This window comes from Nannobrachium achirus (genome assembly GCF_963921795.1).
Source record: "Nannobrachium achirus genome assembly, chromosome: 9".
NCBI lineage: Eukaryota > Metazoa > Chordata > Actinopteri > Myctophiformes > Myctophidae > Nannobrachium > Nannobrachium achirus.
In genome coordinates, this window is record NC_137818.1 from 53,742,480 (window position 1) to 53,761,197 (window position 18,718).

The 18,718-nt window shown below is 44.0% G+C and overlaps 1 protein-coding gene across 5 annotated transcripts in view; it reads left to right on the plus strand.

Moving 5' to 3' along the window:
* Window positions 1-18,718, plus strand: part of LOC308291106 (IQ motif and SEC7 domain-containing protein 1-like) — a 343,395-nt gene that overhangs the window by 223,122 nt on the left and 101,555 nt on the right. The window contains exon 1 of one of the 5 annotated variants that reach the window (XM_080733040.1): window positions 5,277-5,392. The exons of the other annotated variants lie outside the window; for them this stretch is intronic. The gene's annotated coding sequence lies outside the window, so the exon portion shown is untranslated. Of the gene's footprint in view, window positions 1-5,276; window positions 5,393-18,718 lie in introns of those variants that run through there. 5 annotated transcript variants of the gene reach the window in all.

Consider the following 18,718-nt stretch of genomic DNA (forward strand, 5'->3'; position numbering starts at 1 on the left):
TCCAGACTTTTACTTGTAACAGAGTGTTTCTACACTGCCGTATTGATACTTTTACTTAAAGGAGTAGTTCACCCCCAAAATGACTTTTTTTCTATCGATTACTCATCCCATGGAGACTTGAGTTCAATAATATTTTTTTAGTTTTTGTCGCACTCCTAAGCCAATAATTTGATTATAATAAATGTACCCCCATTGACTCCCGGATGGAGACCCAAATGCATTTGGTTCTCTGTCTGGAATCAATGGGCCTACAAAGAGTCTCCTCAAATTATTGTCTTACGAATGCGACAAAAATTAAAAAAAAATTACTGAACTCAAGTCTAATCGATAGGAAAAAATAATAATTTTGGGGGTGAACTACTCCTTTAAGCAGTGTGGACCGCTGGACGCTGGGTGTAACTCATTACATTACACTGGTTGTTACATGTGTGTGTTGTCAGAGCGTGAAGGGCTGACGGACTTTAACTCAAAACAGCCTCTCCCTCCCAGCTGCTGAACCAGGGTTCACCCCCCCCCCCCCCCTCCTCCCACTGAGACCAGTGTAGTTGTTGGACTTCAGCCCAGGTATAGGCTTATACAGACGTGTGCGCACACACATTGACGTGTGTGTGTGTGTGTGTGTGTGTGTGTGTGTGTGTGTGTGTGTGTGTGTGTGTGTGTGTGTGTGTGTGTGTGTGTGTGTGTGTGTGTGTGTGTGTGTGTGTGTGTGTGTGTGTGTGTGTGTGTGTGTGTGTGTGTGTGCGCGCGCGCGCATGGTCTTTCTCTTTTTTCTCTCTCTGTCTCTCTGTCTTTCTATGTCTGTCTGTCTCTCTCTCTCATCTGATTTATTAATTGATTGAATACGTTATCAGTCAGAAATGTAAACAGCACGGAGGATAGCCATGTCGTCACTGTCGGGCAGAAACCTCGTATCTCCAAGTTTCAAATGTGTACACAACGCCTCGCATTGCGAGGCGTTGTGTGTAGATCGGCTGTTTTCACTAGTTTAGTAAATTTTTTAGAAGATAAATACAAAACGAACGGTTTTGGACATACAAGGTTTCCATCCGACAACGACGATATGGTCTAAAAGCATTACACAGAAAAGTCCCGTAGACTTGTTTCCATTTCTCTCTCTCTCTCTCTCTCTCTCTCTCCCCCCCTCTCTCTCTCTGACTCACACATAAGCAGACACACATGGAGGAGACCAAACACAGGCAGGCCCGGCCCATCATCACCATTGGAGAGCACATCTTTGCCAGATGAGGGAAAAGCTTGCTTTTGTGCAGAAACAGAACAGAGCAGAGGAGAGAAAGGGGTGTATGTGTCTCTGTGGAGCAGAACAAGGCTTGTGGGTGTGGAGAGCCCTTTGTTAAAGAAAGGGGGCTTTGATTTTATTCTTCTGGGCTATACGTTACTGTACGTCCCGGGCCTTTTACATTTTTACCTTACTTGGGCATCATCGAGGCCGGGGCGGCTTCTTCTTCTTCTCCTGCTTTGCTAAGACCAGCAACTTTTTTCCTGCGGCGTTTTTCCAACAACTAACAACAAACCCAAGTCTTGAGACGGCTCTTTAAAAAAGGGGGAACAGACGAAATAACTTTAGCAGCAGCAGCGAAAGCAAAAAAGAACGAATTTCTCTGTGGGTTCCTCTATGGAAAGAAAGTCAAGGATGTGGGATATAATTTTGTGGTCAAGCGGGGAGCGAGTACAGACTGTACTCCGGCTGCCAGTTTAAGGAGGGGAGTTGCCACAGTTTTTCTTTTTTTGTGTGTGTGTGTGTTATGTGTGTGTGTTTTGGGACACTTTTGAAAACGTCCTCCTCCCCCCCCTCGTGCCATGCTGAGTTATTTTTTTCCCGGGCATGTCTCATGTCTCCAGTGATGTCACTGGCGCGTGGAATGTGATGTGGAAGTACTGCATATCCAGTCGAACCATAAGGTACGTATATACAGTTGGGAGATAACCTCTGGGTGGATTGGATGATGAGTCGTTTGGACCGGGAATCTCAGTCAGTGGTTCTCAAACATCTTTTGGCTCAGGTCACCCCTGTGAATAACGTTTTCATCCGTGGCATTACTGTGATGTCATATCTCGGTACGCAAATAGGTAAATATGTCACAAGGAAAACTTATAAAGGAAAACTATAAAGAAAATCCAATGGTGAACGATATAGTTATTTAGCCCCATATAGAACCTCACCCGTCGCTGCATACTGTGGTTCGGAACGCCTCCACGTTGAGTTAGAAAACACTTTTCCCGATTTTTTTTCCAAAAAGTAAAGGTAATTCCACACTCCCAGACTATGGTTTTCCATCCCACGGTACATAAAACATGCACCACAGCGTTGGGAAAACGGTTTAAATCGCTTATTTAGTCTATTAATTTCAGAAAAGCCCCCGACGTAGTCTCGTGTGGCCAGACGGTTGCCTAACGCGATTTGCGAATGCTCCCTGGCTACGCGAGACTACAGTACTGGCAACAGTTCCGCTTGAATGGGAAAACATTACAAAACTAACGATTTAAGCGTTTGTTTCATGCCGTGGTGCATGTTTTGCGTACCGTGGGATGGAAAACCATAGTCTGGGAGTGTGGAACTACCTTTACCTTTTGGATACAATTTCGGGAAAAGTGTTTTCTAACTCAACGTGGAGGCGTTCCGAACCAGCCCTGGGGTACCTTTATAGGACCTCATCTCGGAGCACAACAGTATGCAGCGACGGGTGAGGTTCTATATGGGGCTATCAGTTATTGTGCCCAGCGGTAGGAATGGCATTTTACTAAGTATAGAGGTTTTAAGTGCTTAAATTGAAGTGATATTAATCAATTCCGAATATTATCAAAGTATTCTGTGGCACCCCTGGACGTGCGTCACGGCACCCTAGGTTGTCAACGGTACCCTGCTGTAGGAGATACTCCTGAGTAGATGGATGGATGGATGGTTGGTTGGTTGGTTGGTTGGAGGAGTGTCGCACCAAATTCTGGGCCCTGGGTACAAGGATTCACTCACATTTTGTGCTTTAACTATTGAAGAATAGCAGATATACAAGCTCACGGCGCGGCACCGAGTGCCGCGCTGCGAGCTTGTAGATCTGCTATTTTTGAAAAAACGTGAACATTTTTTGAGAAGTTTCTATGTCAGTGGTGCTCAAATATTTTCATGCGAAGGACCCCCAAATTATGTGTATTTGGCCACGGACCCCCATCTCAAAATATTTAGTTCCAGGGACCCCAAAGGGGGCCCTCAAAGATTTGCACACATTTTCACGAATTTTCAAAAAATAGCAGATCTACAAGCTTGCATATCTGCTATTTTTCATTAGCTAAAGACAGGCCCCTCCACCTTGGGCCCTAGTAACTCACTTCCCCCCCCTTGTGATGCCCCTGGTTGGTTGTTTGGAGCGGACTCTAGTCTAAGTGGTGGTTGTTCTCTGACTGGCCCTAAACAGAAGCTCCCTCAGTGGAGGAGATATTTCTGAAGTCTCTCTCTCTCTCTCTCTCTCTCTCTCTCTCTCTCTCTCTCTCTCTCTCTCAACTCTCTCTCTCTCTCTCTCTCTCTCTCTCTCTCTCTCTCTCTCTCTCTCTCTCTCTCTCAGTCTGATCAAATAACATTCCTGTGTATTTTACCCCAAAAGCCTGTTTCGCTCTCCTATCCAAAACCAATGGAGACATATTATCATTGGCTGGCAAGCTACTTTTTAAGGCAGGAAAGGCAGAAAGTTTTCAAGGTCTTTCAGAATAACCTTTTTTTCTCTCTCTCAGGCTTGCATTCATTGCTTGGGGGATGAATTCACCCCATGCACAATGACGTTCGGTAGTAGTGATTCTTTGAATAGGTTTTTAAGCCGTATTATCACATATCGTCGTTGTCGGGTGAAAACCTTGTATGTCGAAAACCGTTCATTTTGCATTTTCCATTTTAAAAACGATTTAAACTAGTGAAAACGGACGATCTACAAGCACACAACGCCTCGCACCGCGAGGCGTTGTGTGCTTGTAGATCTGCTGTTTTCAATACTTTTGTGCGACGGCCTTGTACGATGAAGCAGGGCTTTACTTTGCGAAATAACATACACATTTGAAACTTGGAGATACAAGGTTTCCAGCCAACAACGACGATATTCTAAGTGTGTCTTTCTGTAGAAGCACATACACAGCAAAACCCTCTGTATTTCATTCATCCACCCCGTGTTTCTCTGAAGCACCGTAGGTCCCCCCGCATGGCCTGCGCTCCCACTAAAGATAACCCTTATCATTGTTATGTTAAGAAAAGTCCAAAGTACACACCGGCTTACACTGACTGGATTATCTGCCGTTTATCTGCTCCATTGTACCTGTTACATGTGTCATTATGAATACTATACAATTTAGCCTGCGGTGGAATTCAACGTAGTTTCAGTACGCGTGTGTGTGTGTGCGTTATCTCGTGTAGCGTAGCCGTGCATATCAGATGCGTATAGAGGCGTCTGCGTCTCTGTGTATTTTGAGATGTGTTTGTGGAGGTACTGAATGGGTTTATCGTGAAGGACATTGAGGTGAGTGTGACATAGACGGAATGCCACTGAAAAAAACATGAGCTTAAATGATTATGTTGTTGTTCAGGGTTCCTTTGCTGATAGGAACCCTGAACTGTGAGGCTGAACTGCCCCTATTGTACATAAATATATATACTGTGAAGTTTTTAATTATACCGACCTTTTGCACATAGAACACACTGTTTACACAAAGTTAAAGCACAGTAGCTACTACAGGAAAATAATGCCATTGGTGTATACAATACACCAAACTTTATGCACATGGACAGCATATTCCAATTCCAATATTACTACATTGGCAGTTAACTTGGCTGGCTTTTAAGGATTTTTACCTGTTTTGAGATACTTCTTTCAAGAAATCCTTGGAACGAAAAAGGTTGAGTACTACTGATTCAGACGGCATTTCGTAGAATCAGGTCTATCAGGTAGCACATGCGGTATATTATCACACCGAGATGCTTACTGGCACAGTGACACTGTAGAAACCAGGGGGACATCTGATATGTACCTGGTTAGTGTGTCAGGGAGTGCCCTGAAACACAGGAGAGAGAGAGACAGCATTACTTATTTAACCTGAGTTGGTCTTCTGGAGCTTGTCGTTGGACTGCCTGTTGGATTCGTCTTGCGGATCAGGGGTTGCAGGAGGATCGCATGCATCTGAACGCACTGGAATGTTAAAGACTTCCCGTACTTTGGAGCTACTTGCGGTTATTATCTTGCGGCTGTTTGGAAGCGTTCGGTGACAGCACCGTTGGCCTGCCACTAGCAGCAGCGGCAGCACGTGACACAGGGGTAGTTGCTGGATGTGTAGTGCGACGACACGTAGTCACACCGGCCCCGAGGTTACCTTGTTGGACTCCTCGGAATCCATCATCCAGGTGAGGTTGTTAACCCATTTAGCAGATCTACAAGCTCACAGCGCGGCACCGAGTGCCACGCTGCGAGCTTGTAGATCTGCGAACATTTGAAATTTGACCCGATTTTGACCCAAAGTGTCTTCTAAATCCTTCTAAGGTTTTTTTTTATTTTTATTTTTTTAAACACATTCGACGTCAGTGGTTCTCAAACTCTTTCATGTCAACGACCCTTAGTATGATATGTGTTTGGCCGCCGACCCCAGTCTCAAAATATTTTGTATCAGGGACCCCCCAGAAGCAAATATTTGAGTCACAAAATGTTCACTTTAAAATGAGATATTCAAAGATTTGCGCAAACTTTCGTGATTTTTTCAAAAATAGCAGATCTACAAGCTCGCAGCGCGGCACTCGGTGCCACACTGTGAGCTTGTATATCTGCTATTTTTCAAAAGTTAAAGCATTCAATAATTCTAGGCCTAAATGCATGCATCTGGGTGAACACCAAGACTGACCCCTCGTCCGGCATACTCTCTTTCTCTCTCTCTCTCTTGGTAGAGCGTGCTTGTGACACGAGCAAGCTCTTTTGGGGGGGAGGGAGAGAGGGTTATGGAGTAGGGATGGGACGATACGCAATATTATCGTTTATCGTGATAAAAAAACACTCATGATAATCGTATCGTGGAGATTTAATTTATCGTGATATCGTCCTCCGTCATGCACTGGGATCAACTCACCTTTTATTTGCCGAGCTGCATATCCGATACTGCTTAAAACCCTCTATACTTGGTAAGAGGTACTTATAATATACATTCTTTTTTCACTCTCTATCAAATGCCTTTGCCAAAAAATAGCCGATCAACAAGCTTGCGTACAAACTCACAATGCGTTGCGAACTTGCGACACGTTGTGAGTTTGTAAATATGCTATTTTATGGCAAATGTTCCTCCCCAGGATAATGGAGAGCTTGTAGATCTGCTATGTTTGGGCAAATGTTCCGCCCCAGGATAATGGATTTTGATTATCGCGATAATATCGTAAATCGCGATTTCTTTTGTCACAATAATCGTGATATGAAAGTTTCATATCGTCCCATCTCTAGTATGGAGCTGTTTGTAATGGAAAGGCAGAGTCCACTGCTAGGTGGATGTGCTGTGCAGCGGTTCCACTGTGGTGAGGAAGATGAAATAAAAAAGTGCAAAGTGCTGCGGGGAGTGGAAAAGCTTATACTGTAACGTGTCTGCGACACAACGCTGTGGTCGGCTGGTCGGCGGTGTCAGAATGATGGATATGGTAAGAGGCCATTATGGTTGTTCTGGAGATGTCTGGAGGAGGAATGGAAATCTACAGTTTGGACTGGAAACACGTTGCAGCGTCCATGTTGGGTGGCTCACAGTTCAGTCTTAGTGTTCCTGTTGTTACTGCCGTGTTTAACCATTTATAAGCCCCCGTTCGATATAGTCAAAATAGCCGATGGACAATCTCTATGCATTGGAGGGTATGCGCATGCATAAAGTGAATTGCAAATCGAGTGGCAAAGTGAGTTGCAAAGTGAGTTTGGACGTTATTCAATGTTGTTTAATGCAATCAGATCTTTTCTGTTTGGATGTATGGGCTGTCAAGGCCAGAAAGTAGTTTTTTTGCCACTCAGTAGGCGTTCCCGCATAACTTCCTGGTACGATGATGATGTCACGCGCATAACCTCTTTATGGTCTGTTTTCATTATTTTAGAAAGAAGAGAGATTTATAATATAGAGATATAGTTTAAATTCTTTGAGAATATTTCAGTTCTTTCCAGTTTTTCCAGTTTCTTAACCACTTAAACCCCAGCATGCATATCGTCGTTGTCGGGTGGAAACCTTGTTTTGTATTTATCATTTTAAAAATGATTTAAACTAGTGAAAACAGACGATCTACAATCGTCTGTTTTCGCTACTTTCTTGCGACGGCCTTGTGTGATGAAGCACTGCTTTACTTTGCGAAAAAATGTACACATTTGAAACTTGGAGATACGAGGTTTCTGCCCGACAGTGACGATATTGTGGGGATCGAGAAGCTCACAACGCGAAAGCCTTTCCCCACAATAACAGAAAAACAGAAAAGACACTAGTATGGAGCCCTGAGGGACTAACCAACCCAACCATAATGGAGTGTTGTGGTTAACTGCTCTGCACGGCACTCCGGGGCTCACAGGATGGTGCCAGGCCCACATGATGTACAGCAGCTGCTCATGGTTGATTCAGCACCTAGTCTGCGCTCACCTGCTTCTGTGTGTGTGTGTGTGTGTGTGTGTGTGTGTGTGTGTGTGTGTGTGTGTGTGTGTGTGTGTGTGTGTGTGTGTGTGTGTGTGTGTGTGTGTGTGTGTGTGTGTGTGTGTGTGTGTGTGTGTGTGTGTGTGTGTGTGTTGCGCTGTATTTTTGCACCCGGGCTACAGTGGGGAATGAATGGCTTCACATTAACATACTGTATTTTCTACTCCATAGAGGCATGCTTTCTTCTGCATTACTGAGCAGAATTATGGGATGTAGTAATTGTATATCTATCTATCTATCTATCTAATCTATCTGTATAGTGTATATAATGTGCTATGCAGTACCTTTAGCACATTAGTTCATTCAGGTTGAAGTCCGTCCTCTTGAATAATGTAAAGGTTTGTTTCTCCCATGGGGGCCATGGTGGGGGTGGGGGGGTCTGTACAGTACTTGACATACATACATACATACATACAACATACATACATGATGCCTTATAATGTTTTGTCTTATAATTGTTATAAAGCATTAAGATTATTTATCAGTTCTGTCAATAAACAGATTATAATGCCTTAAGAGTATTTTTATAATGCATTGTAAACATGGGCTGCATGTTGTTAACCCATACATAGAGTACGTACAGAATACATATCGTCGTTGTCGGGTGGAAACCTTGTATGTCCAAAACCGTTTTGTATTTATCATTTTGAAAATGATTTAAACTAGTGAAAACAGCCGTTCTACAAGCACACAACGCCTCGCACCGCGAGGCGTTGTGTGCTTGTAGATCTGCTGTTTTCACTACTTTTGGGCAACGGCCTTGTATGGTGAAGCAGGGCTTTACTTTGCGAAAAGAATTACAAATTTTAAACTTGGAGATACGAGATTTCTGCCCGACAGTGACCATATGCATGCATGTATATGTACTAGTGGCCCAGAGCCTCTGCCTGAAGTGAACAGCCCCAGCCAGGTCAATTCCCCTTTGAATGAATGAATATTTGATTTTGGCCTTAAGCCATGTACATGAGTTTAGTCACAACAAATATGACAAAAACAAACGAAAAGGTGTAGGTTGAAGCCATAGCTCATAATGCCCGCCCTATACCCTTTTGTCTTATAATATACTAAAAACAAACGATAACAAAACGTCGATATGAAAGACAAAAACAAAGACAAAATGTGGTCGTTTCACATACTGTACTAGCAATAATACTTTATGGTTTTGTAGATTTATATTTAGGCTTTGAGCTTGTGGTTAAGATGTTGGGCTTTACTAGTGTCCCTTCCCGCACTTGGAGACGGGTTTGAATCCAAACACGCATACATTCATGCACGCATACATTCTTACATACACGCTCCCCATTCCTGTTTTATTCTCTTGTCTTGTGGTCCTGGGAGAGAAGTACGGCAGTGCCTTTGGACGTACCGTACGGTCTTCTATCTAGACGCTAACAAATGGAGTAATGTAGCATATAGCCACGAGCCAGCGGTTTGAGATGAAACCAGCTATCTCTGTCAGAACATGGCGGTGCGGTGCGGTGCGGTGCTGTGGGGTTTGTGTATACACCGTCATGCTGCTCCACAACCCCAGCCTCTCCGCATGTTCAGCGGAGTGGCTTTGAAGTGCTAATCACCCCAGGAAGCACAGTTTGTTTACTCTGCTCCTCATAAATGTTCAAGCTCAAAAAGCGCAACAGTGCAGCTTATTTATTTTTTTCTTCTTCTGGGCAGCGATGGTATCTGAGTAAAAGAAATATGATATCGTCCCTGTTGGGTGGAAACCTCGCATGTCCAAAACTGTTACTTTTCAGGATTCAAATTTTCCTATATATATATATACTTTAGCTATTGAAAAATAGCAGATATAGGCTACAAGCCACTCCGAGCGAGCTTGTAGATCTGCTATTTTTGAAAAGTCGTGAAAATGTGTGTAAATCTGAATATACTATGTATTTTTAAGCAAACACAAATTTAGCTTCTTGTGGGGGTCCCTGGAACTAAATATGTTGACATGTATTTGTCCGTGGCCAAACACATGTCATTTTGAGGGTCCTTCACATGAAAAGGTGTGAGCACCACTGACATAGAAATATAGGTTTTTCAAAAAACCTTAGAAGCATTTAGAAGACACAGAATTGGGTCAAAAATAGACTTGCACAAATGTTCACGATTCAAAAAAAAAATGCAGATCTACAAGCTTGTATATCTGCTATTTTTCAATAGTTAAAACACAAAATAATGCGTTCGCAGTCTAAACGGGTTAAACCCCCTCCTCCTCCCTATGAAGAACATTCATGGGGGGCCCGCAGTGAATCCTTGTACCCAGGGCCCAGAATTTGGTGCGACACCCCTGCTGCCCACCGCTGACCATAATAAGCAGTGCTAGCTACACCATACCAGAGAAATGCCCGTGTTCAATTTCACATAATGTCTCCAAGTTCTCTCTTTCTTTGGTATTCTCTGCGTTGGACTCGTTCAGTGGCGTCAGTTCAGCAAAAGCTAGGGTATGGCAAAGATGGGAGTCCTCATGGAAAATAGGCATTACATTTTGGATAACACGGTTCTATTGTGAAAATAGCAGATCTACATGCTCACAACGCCTCGCGCTGCGAGGCGTTGTGAGCATGTAGATCTGCTATTTTCACAATGTCAAAAAAAAAAAAAAAAAAAAAAGGTTTCTTAGGCTGGATATGGCAGCCTGGAACGGTTGTTCAAGTGCTAAACTGCAGCTGCATACCCCTGCCATACCCAATTGACGCCCCTGGACTCGTTCCGTCCCTTCGCTGTGTGATGAGAGGGTCTGCCATAGCTCCCAGTCTCTTCATACTGTTACACTTTGGCCCCTCTCGCGTTGATCCACTTTTGATGACATATTCCTTTGCATCTTCTTCACAGCGCCTTCTAGCCTGGCGAATAATGAGTGTGTGTGTGTGTGTAGTGCTGCATTAACTTATGTAATAATGAGAGGGGAGGGGAGGGGAGTGGTGGGGGGATCAGGCAAAGAGAGAGAGAGAGAGGTGAGGAAAGCAATGAGCTCATGCTGCTGCTGCAGTGCAGTTCTCGGCAGCGTACGGTTGATGTCCCACGTGCTGTGTTCATGTGCACGTTTAAGGCGTACGTACACACACACACACACACACACACACACACACACACACACACACACACACCACGCCCCCACACGGCGCACGTCATGAGCAGCAATACTCACCGACGCGCTGACTGACGCATGCAAAATGCAAAATGCATGTACATCGTAGACACGGTAACAGCACAGCCATGCACGCACTACATTTATGCATGCTGACACTTATGGACACTGTGTGTAAATGTTGTCCCTTTGCAGAATTAAGCCTGAGTTATATATATACCAGTAAGACGCCCTAATCGGGAGATAAGCGACCGTCTGGTCGCATGTAAAAATCTGCCTGATGGTGGCGCTAAATGGGATGTTGATGACATGACTCTAGACATACTGTGTACCGCTTTGCGTGATTTTAGGGCAAAATCTGTAGGAGCAGTGTCCAAAAATGTGTTTGAAAAAATCTGCCTGATGGTGGCGCTAGATGGGACAGATCCATGTTGATGACATGACTAGACATACTGTGTACCGATTTGCGTAATTTTTTGGCAAAATTTGTAGGAGCAGTGACCAAAAATGTGTTTTTTTTAAGAATCAGGCTCATGGTGGCGCTATAAGAGGGGCATGTGAGAAATGGGGGGTTGGAACTTTGGCATGGATAGGGGCAACGGTGGCGGAGATATGAGTAGGGCAAGTGTGACGTGATGTGTGACGGACAGACTGACCGACAGACAGACAGACAGACAGACAGACGGTGGAGGTTTTGATAGTAACTGTGACCTGACGGTCGCAACTCTATAGGTTGCGCGCTGTATATATACTATATACTTGGTTGCATGCTGGTGTTGCGTGCCGTAAATCGCAGATCTACAAGCTCACAACGCGTCACGCTCGCGACGCGTTGGGAGCTTGTAGATCTGCTATTTACTGAGCACGACACCGACCGGCACACAAAGGCTTTATAGCTGTCATTATCGTTCTCTATCCCCTCTATAGAATCAGCAGGGCTTCTGTCATCTACACAGTATGGATCCATATGTCCCATACATCTCCCTGTCGATGCTAGAAAGAACCCCATGCTGTGCTGCCTCTGTGAATATAGCAACCAGCTCTGTCATTTCCTTGCATCATTCCTCGGTCGGTCGTGTGAGAGAGATTGCCGCCCCGGGCGTGCACGTGTGGCCACTGTATGTGTGCACACTGCACTGCACAGCACAGGGGCTGAGTCTCACAGGGAGAGGAGAGAGGGCCTGCATTGATGATGACTGTAAATCCGTCACCGTGGGCCCTCTCGGACACACCGGGGGACAATCAATTTTCACACAAGGTAGCCTTTTGATCCATGAAGGGCAGGGGAGGAAGGGACAGAGAGAGAGAGAGAGAGAGAGAGAGAGAGAGAGAACCAACGAACGGACGGAGGGTTGTGAGGGCGTGTGTGCTCTCGCAGGCGCATGCCGTCGTTGTCGGGTGGAAACCTTGTATGTCCAAAACCGTTAGTTTTTGTATTTATCATTTTAAAAATGATCTAAACTGGTGAAAATAGCCCACAACGGCTCGCAAGGCGTTGTGTGCTTGTAGATCTGCTATTTTCACTAGTCCTGTGCGACAGTCTTGTATGATGAAGCAGGGCTTTGCCTTGCGAAAAAACTTTCAAATTTGAAACTTGGAGATACGAGGTTTCTGCCCAACGACAGTAACGAGTGTGTGTGCGCTTTTGAGCACTGGTTCTCAATGTCATGCCCGGAGCTGAGACCACCATAAGGTTGGGTTCCAAATGGACCCTTTAAAAGGCCTGTAAGCAGTGGTGGAAAGTAACTATTGTTACTCAAGTACTGTATACTTAAGTGCACTTTTGAGGTATTTTTGAGCGGTGCTCCCAGAAGGAGCTAAGCTCAAACATCTGGCTCTGTCCGGGCTCTGAAGCCTGGCCTACTATATCTGGCCTACATCTGGCCTACATCTGGCCTACATCTTGGCACAAAGCGCTCAAAGTTTGTTGTACGCCCGCCGCCCGGGTCAAATTGGCCAAGCTTTGCGGGGCACTTAATGAAATTTACTCATTAATTGCACCGCTCACTTCACACTAGGTGTACTAGTATTTCTGATATTCAATATTTTCACTTCTATGTCTTCTCTACATCTCAGAGGCAAATATTGTATTTTTACGTCCACTACAATTATTTGACAACTTCGATTACTAGTAACTTTGTAGACACGCACGCACGCACGCACGCACGCACGCACGCACGCACGCACGCGCACGCACACACACACACACACACACACACACACACACACACACACACACACACATAGCCAGACAGACAGACAGACAGACAGATTGGGGCATAATAATGATGATGATAATGACCTCCATCATTTCCAGGGTAAAATAGAAGGGGTCCTTGGAGTGCTTTCCGCTCTGTTGCACAGACAAAAACACAGAGGTCCAGACCAGACTTTAACAAGATAAACCAGCGCTAGATAAAAGAGTGCTCGGGGATAAGAGAGCAACCATTACCAATTCATTGTCCCGGAGATTTCCCGTCCACTGACCTCATTCTGGCATTATTACTAACACATTTATGTCCTTTATGTCCTCCTGATGTCATAATAAGCACGCTGATCAAAGCCAGTGCATGTGGACGCATGTGTACCCTAGCAGCATTGTAATGACGCTTTTAGTATTACTGATCCACTTTATGAGATTGGATTGAACTCCTTTAATAGAATACTTGGAGCACTGTTTGTCAACCTGTGGGTCGGGACCCCCCAAATGATTTTGGGTGGTCCCCAGATGGCTTTCTTAATGTGCGACAAACCAACATGTATACAAGGTATCTTCACGTTGCTTACTTTTTTACCATTACTGCTTCAAAAGTGAGGAAACTATACTATAAAAAAAATAGTCAAACATAGGCTAAATTGTCAAATATTACCCAAGAAAGAAAAAGCAAAATAGGAATACAGCAAAATGGTTCCCAGGCGGTCCCCAGAAAAATATCAAATCAGTTTAACCATTGTACTGTACATGGCTATTTTCCAAAAACCTCTGAAAACGATTTTTGAATATTTTTGAAACATCTTAACATGGAAACATTTGAGAACACGATACAAACATTGCATTTCTTACATCATAGGATAGATGGGTTTTTCAAGTCTCTCAGTTAAAAGAAAAAGACAAAGAAAAAGTGGCCTCTGTGTGTTTGACAGAGAGCTGAAATGACGCTCTGATTCATTTTTCCGGCTTCAAGTTTGTAACCTCGTTTTGTCACCGTCGTCCTGAATACATAAATATCATACAGAAACATACCTAATACATAAACATCATACAGAAACTGGATGACAGGACATTGAAGTTGAAAAATGGGAACACGGGCTATATGACAAAACATATCAGAATCAAAACCAAAAGGAGAAGCCGCGTTGCAATTTGTTATTTAAAACACTGCAGCAAATGCCGAAGCCAAAAATAGGGCATGGGTTCACCGATGTCAAAGGGAAAAGAATCACTTCTCATTATCCATGTTGACCTGTATAGTTCATATTCAAGACTGTCTGAAACTTGATACTATCCTGTTGTATGTCGGGTGGAAACCTCATAACGTGTTGCTTCTCTGCTACGTTTGATAGTTCTATGTGATCCTATAGGCTTACTGTAGTATGATCAATGTTAATTTACAAAGAAATAATAATAATAAGTTAAAATATGAAGCGGTTTCTTTTTTTTTTTTTAAGATTTGTTTTTTGCGCTTTTTGCCTTTATTGATAGGACAGTAGACTGACAGGAAATGGGGGAGAGACGGGGAGTGACATGCGGCATAGGTCGTCCGGATCGGGAATCGAACCGGCGACGCCGACAGGCATTGATGCCGAAATGGCAATGCCTATATGGTATGCGCCTGGTCCACTAGGCCACCAGGCGCCCCATATGAAGCTGTTTCTGCCAGACAGCAATGATATATACCCGTTTATATCAAGTCTATGTTTTCATAATCATGACAGACGTATTCCTATTGCTACAAGAAAAGATTATGTCCAGATTTTAACGAGTGTTGGGAAGATAACAGATAAGGCAGCTGTGTAGTGTACTGTAGAGGACCACTCACTCACTCACACACACACACACACACACACACACACACACACACACACACACACACACACACACACACACACACACACACACACACACACGCTCAAATTAGCACCTGTCTCCGGCCTAGCGGTGCGATTAGCATGCTGTCGCGGGGAGGCTGGGAACGCGGCAGGGTAAACAGTCATTAAAGTTAAATGTTTGTCCTGCGCGGGGCTAACCGCTGTGTGCTGTGTGTGTGTGCATATGGATGTGTTTGCATGTACACACACAGTCTGTACTACCACAGTCTACTACAGTCTTAACATCGCCAGCCATGTTACAGCCGTGTACTACTCGCCCGTCTGCCTTTTTAGCTGTTGCCGTGACAACCGGCATCTACGTGCAGTGTAGTGTAGTGTAGTGTAGGGGTCTTCAACAGGGGGTCCGGGACCCCTAGGGGGTCCTCAGAGTTACTACAGGGGGTCCTTCAAATCTTTGTGTGATAGAAACCCTTTTTCTCCCATTTTTTTGGAGCTGTGTGCAGCTCCCTATACGTGGCTGTGTGGGTCTGTCTGTGTGTCTGTCTGTCTGTGTGTCTGTGTGTGTGTATGTAGCCTGACTTCGGCGCGTAACTAGTGCCGCACCATTTACGCCACTCGCGCAATATATACATCAAAATGTGCGGCTCGGCCGGGAATGGTGTTCTATTACCTTTCGTTCCGATCCGCCTTACCATGCCGACGTAATCGGCAAAAAACGACGCTTAATTGTCCCCATTGACTTATAATGGGACAATGCAAGAAATCACTTTCAAGTATTTTTCTCTCGTAAACCATAGGAGCTACAGTTTCAAACCTCGGAGAGGAGATTCATAATGATTTTAAGAATGAATCGAAAAATAATTACATCACTCGGCCTCATGGTGGCGCTATAACGGCCCACTTTACGTTTTGCCCCGTAACTCTTGAACCGTGGATCGGAAAATTAAAATTCTTTTTTCCCTGGATTCCTTGGGTCAAGACGCATCTCCCCATATAGGCCACGCCCATTTGCGCCAGGATAGATTTTCCGCCATCTTGAATTTTCTCCAAAACACACCTTTTGCTCCTTTTCCTACATATTTTCTTCAAATGTCACAAAAATCGGTACACATGATCTACACACACACACACACACACACACACACACACACACACACACACACACACACACACAGCTCCACTTCACACGGGTGTGATTTTTTATATTAACCACTTGAACCCTGACATCCATATTCTGAGAACTTTGGCCAAAAATAGCAGATCTACAAGCTCAGCGCGAGGCGTTGTGAGCTTGTAGATCGGCTATTCTCGGCAAAGAGATTTGTTGTAGAGGACACTAAGTACAGAGTGAAAGGTCGAGTTTATTAAGTGTTGACGGTTCAAGTGGCTACATATCTGTGATAACACAAATTGACATGAATCCAAAATACACTGATGATTGTGCTGTCAAACGATGACACTATATGGAATCTGGGGGTCCCTGCTTCATCTCTCTCTCAGCTAAGGGGTCCTTGGCCTGAAATCGTTGAAGACCCCTGGTGTAGTGTAATATAGTGACCCATAGCATCAGAGAGAGTTTCAACCCTTTTAATTTCAAGGACCCACCCTGTTTGATATGTATATGAGCCACATGGTCTCCATTTCATGGCATTCTTTTAATCTCATGGGACCACAATGTACACAGCAACATCCTCAGTCTTAATTTAACTCTGATGGCGTACTTATGGGTCCATTTGGTTCTATTTAATTTTGTAAATTCTTCTGTAAATATACTTTTATTACTCCTAGTGTTGATGATTTCTTGTAGTGCATTTTACTGTCTTTATATGTCTTGATGAATTTATGAATAGATTGAATTCATTGAAACCACATTGGAAACAAGTCCTCGGAGCTTGTTGTGTTGTCCTTTTAGCATTATTATATAACTGTATTCAATCAATCAATCAATCTCAGAGTCACAGACCTCCATGGGTCCATTCGGGTCCATTTATACACTCTCAGAGTTACAGACCCATAAAAGGGGTTCATTTCGACCGCCCGGTGGTCCCCGGAACCACGCGTTGAGAACCACCGCCTGCGCAGCCAGTAGCCACAGAGGAATTTGTCTCCTCAATGACAGTCGTTCAACAATTTCAGCATGGCTCGCTCATTTAGTATAGATCACGGCTGACAGCTATTGATCCACTGGCTCCTCATCCTCCCTTTAGGCAGCCAGTCATTTTCTAGAAGACATTTCACTGAGAGTGCACTGTGCAGTCTTATTTTCTTCTTTTCGCTGTATCTCAACCGAACCAGATTGTATTCGAGCATCGGAGTTGGCTTGTGGATGATGTGTTGCTGCATGGTGACATAAGCGTCATGGGCTTTCTTTCTTTCTAGCCCCACAGACTCTTGATGATGTGTCGTTTTCTTTCCCCAGTAGTCGGTATATAGCCTAGCCAGTCGAGAAGAGTCCCCAAGTCCCATCACGTCTGCCATTGACAGGTGCATTTAGATGAATGACACTTGGAATATCAGACGCTGTCTTGTGTTCGTCTGGAGTCCAGGCACCAGAAGAGCGTCTCCTTGCTTCCTGCTGGCAGTCTATCCATCTACTGCAAATGAGCTCCCCGGGGAGACGGTGACGAATTAACCAATTTAGAACGGGGTACACATTATTGTGTATCATTATTTTATGCTTTAACTATTGAAAAATAGTGCCGCGCTGTGAGCTTGTATATCTGCTATTTTTGAAAAATCTTGAAAATTAGAATTTTGACCCGATTCTATTCTAAGTGTCTTTTGAATCCTAAGATTTTTTGAAAACCCTATGTTTCTATGTCAGCAATCTGGCCCGCCATCGTCAAAGAAAAGGTCCTTTTCACTTAAATGGAGCTCAGTTAGTCTGTTATTGAGAGAATACTATGTCAGTGGTTCTCAAACCTTTTCATGTGAAGGACCCCCAAAATGATATGTATTTGGCCACGGACCCCCATCTCAAAATATTTAGTTCCAGGGACCACCCAGAAGCAAAATTTGAGTTACAAACGTTCACTTGGAAAATGCATATATTCAAAGATTTGCACACATTTTCACAACTTTAAAAAAAATAGCAGATCTACAAGCTCGCAGCGCACTCGGTGCCGCGCTGTGAGCTTGTATATCTGCTATTTTTCAATAGTTAAAGCATAAAATAATGATACACAATAATGTGTACCCGTTCTGAATGGATTAACTCCGCCGCGTACAACTTTTCACACATCTAAAGGCTGCTCTATACTTTGCACGTGCGACGGCGCCGCCGCCAGAAATAGCCGATCTACAAGCTCTCCCTCGGGAGGAGCCTGTAGATCAGCTATTGTCGGCTATAAATAACACAAACCATTAGATGTAGACCTTTGTATTGATCCACCGGGGGGAGATTTCAGTTGCCGAAGGCAGTGCTACAGACGTTGGAAACAAACACAGGCAGATACAGGAAGACAAAATGCATAGCAAGAAAATACTAATAATAGTTATCAAAGATGCAAAAGGATGCATAAAGTGTCAACAATATGCACAGTATCAGTGAAAGGAAATACAGTATCAGTGTATAGTCGTGTAAATAGACAGTTGGACAGTAGCCTAATGAATGCAGAGTTGCAGACAACCCTCAAAGACCAAGAACAAAAAAGCGGTACAATACAGTATTGTGTTATGGTATTTGCGATTCAAATTCAAAAGTAGCAAATCTACAAGCTCAAAATGCGTCGCTTCGCACCACGCTTCGAGCTTGCAGATCTGTGACTTCTGATGCTTTTGTGTGAAGACCAGTATGATCAAGTATTTACAAAAAGTTCAAATATGGAGATAAGAGGTTTCTGCCCCGACAGTGAGGAAATACAGTATCAATACGGTATCATTACAAACACAGACGCT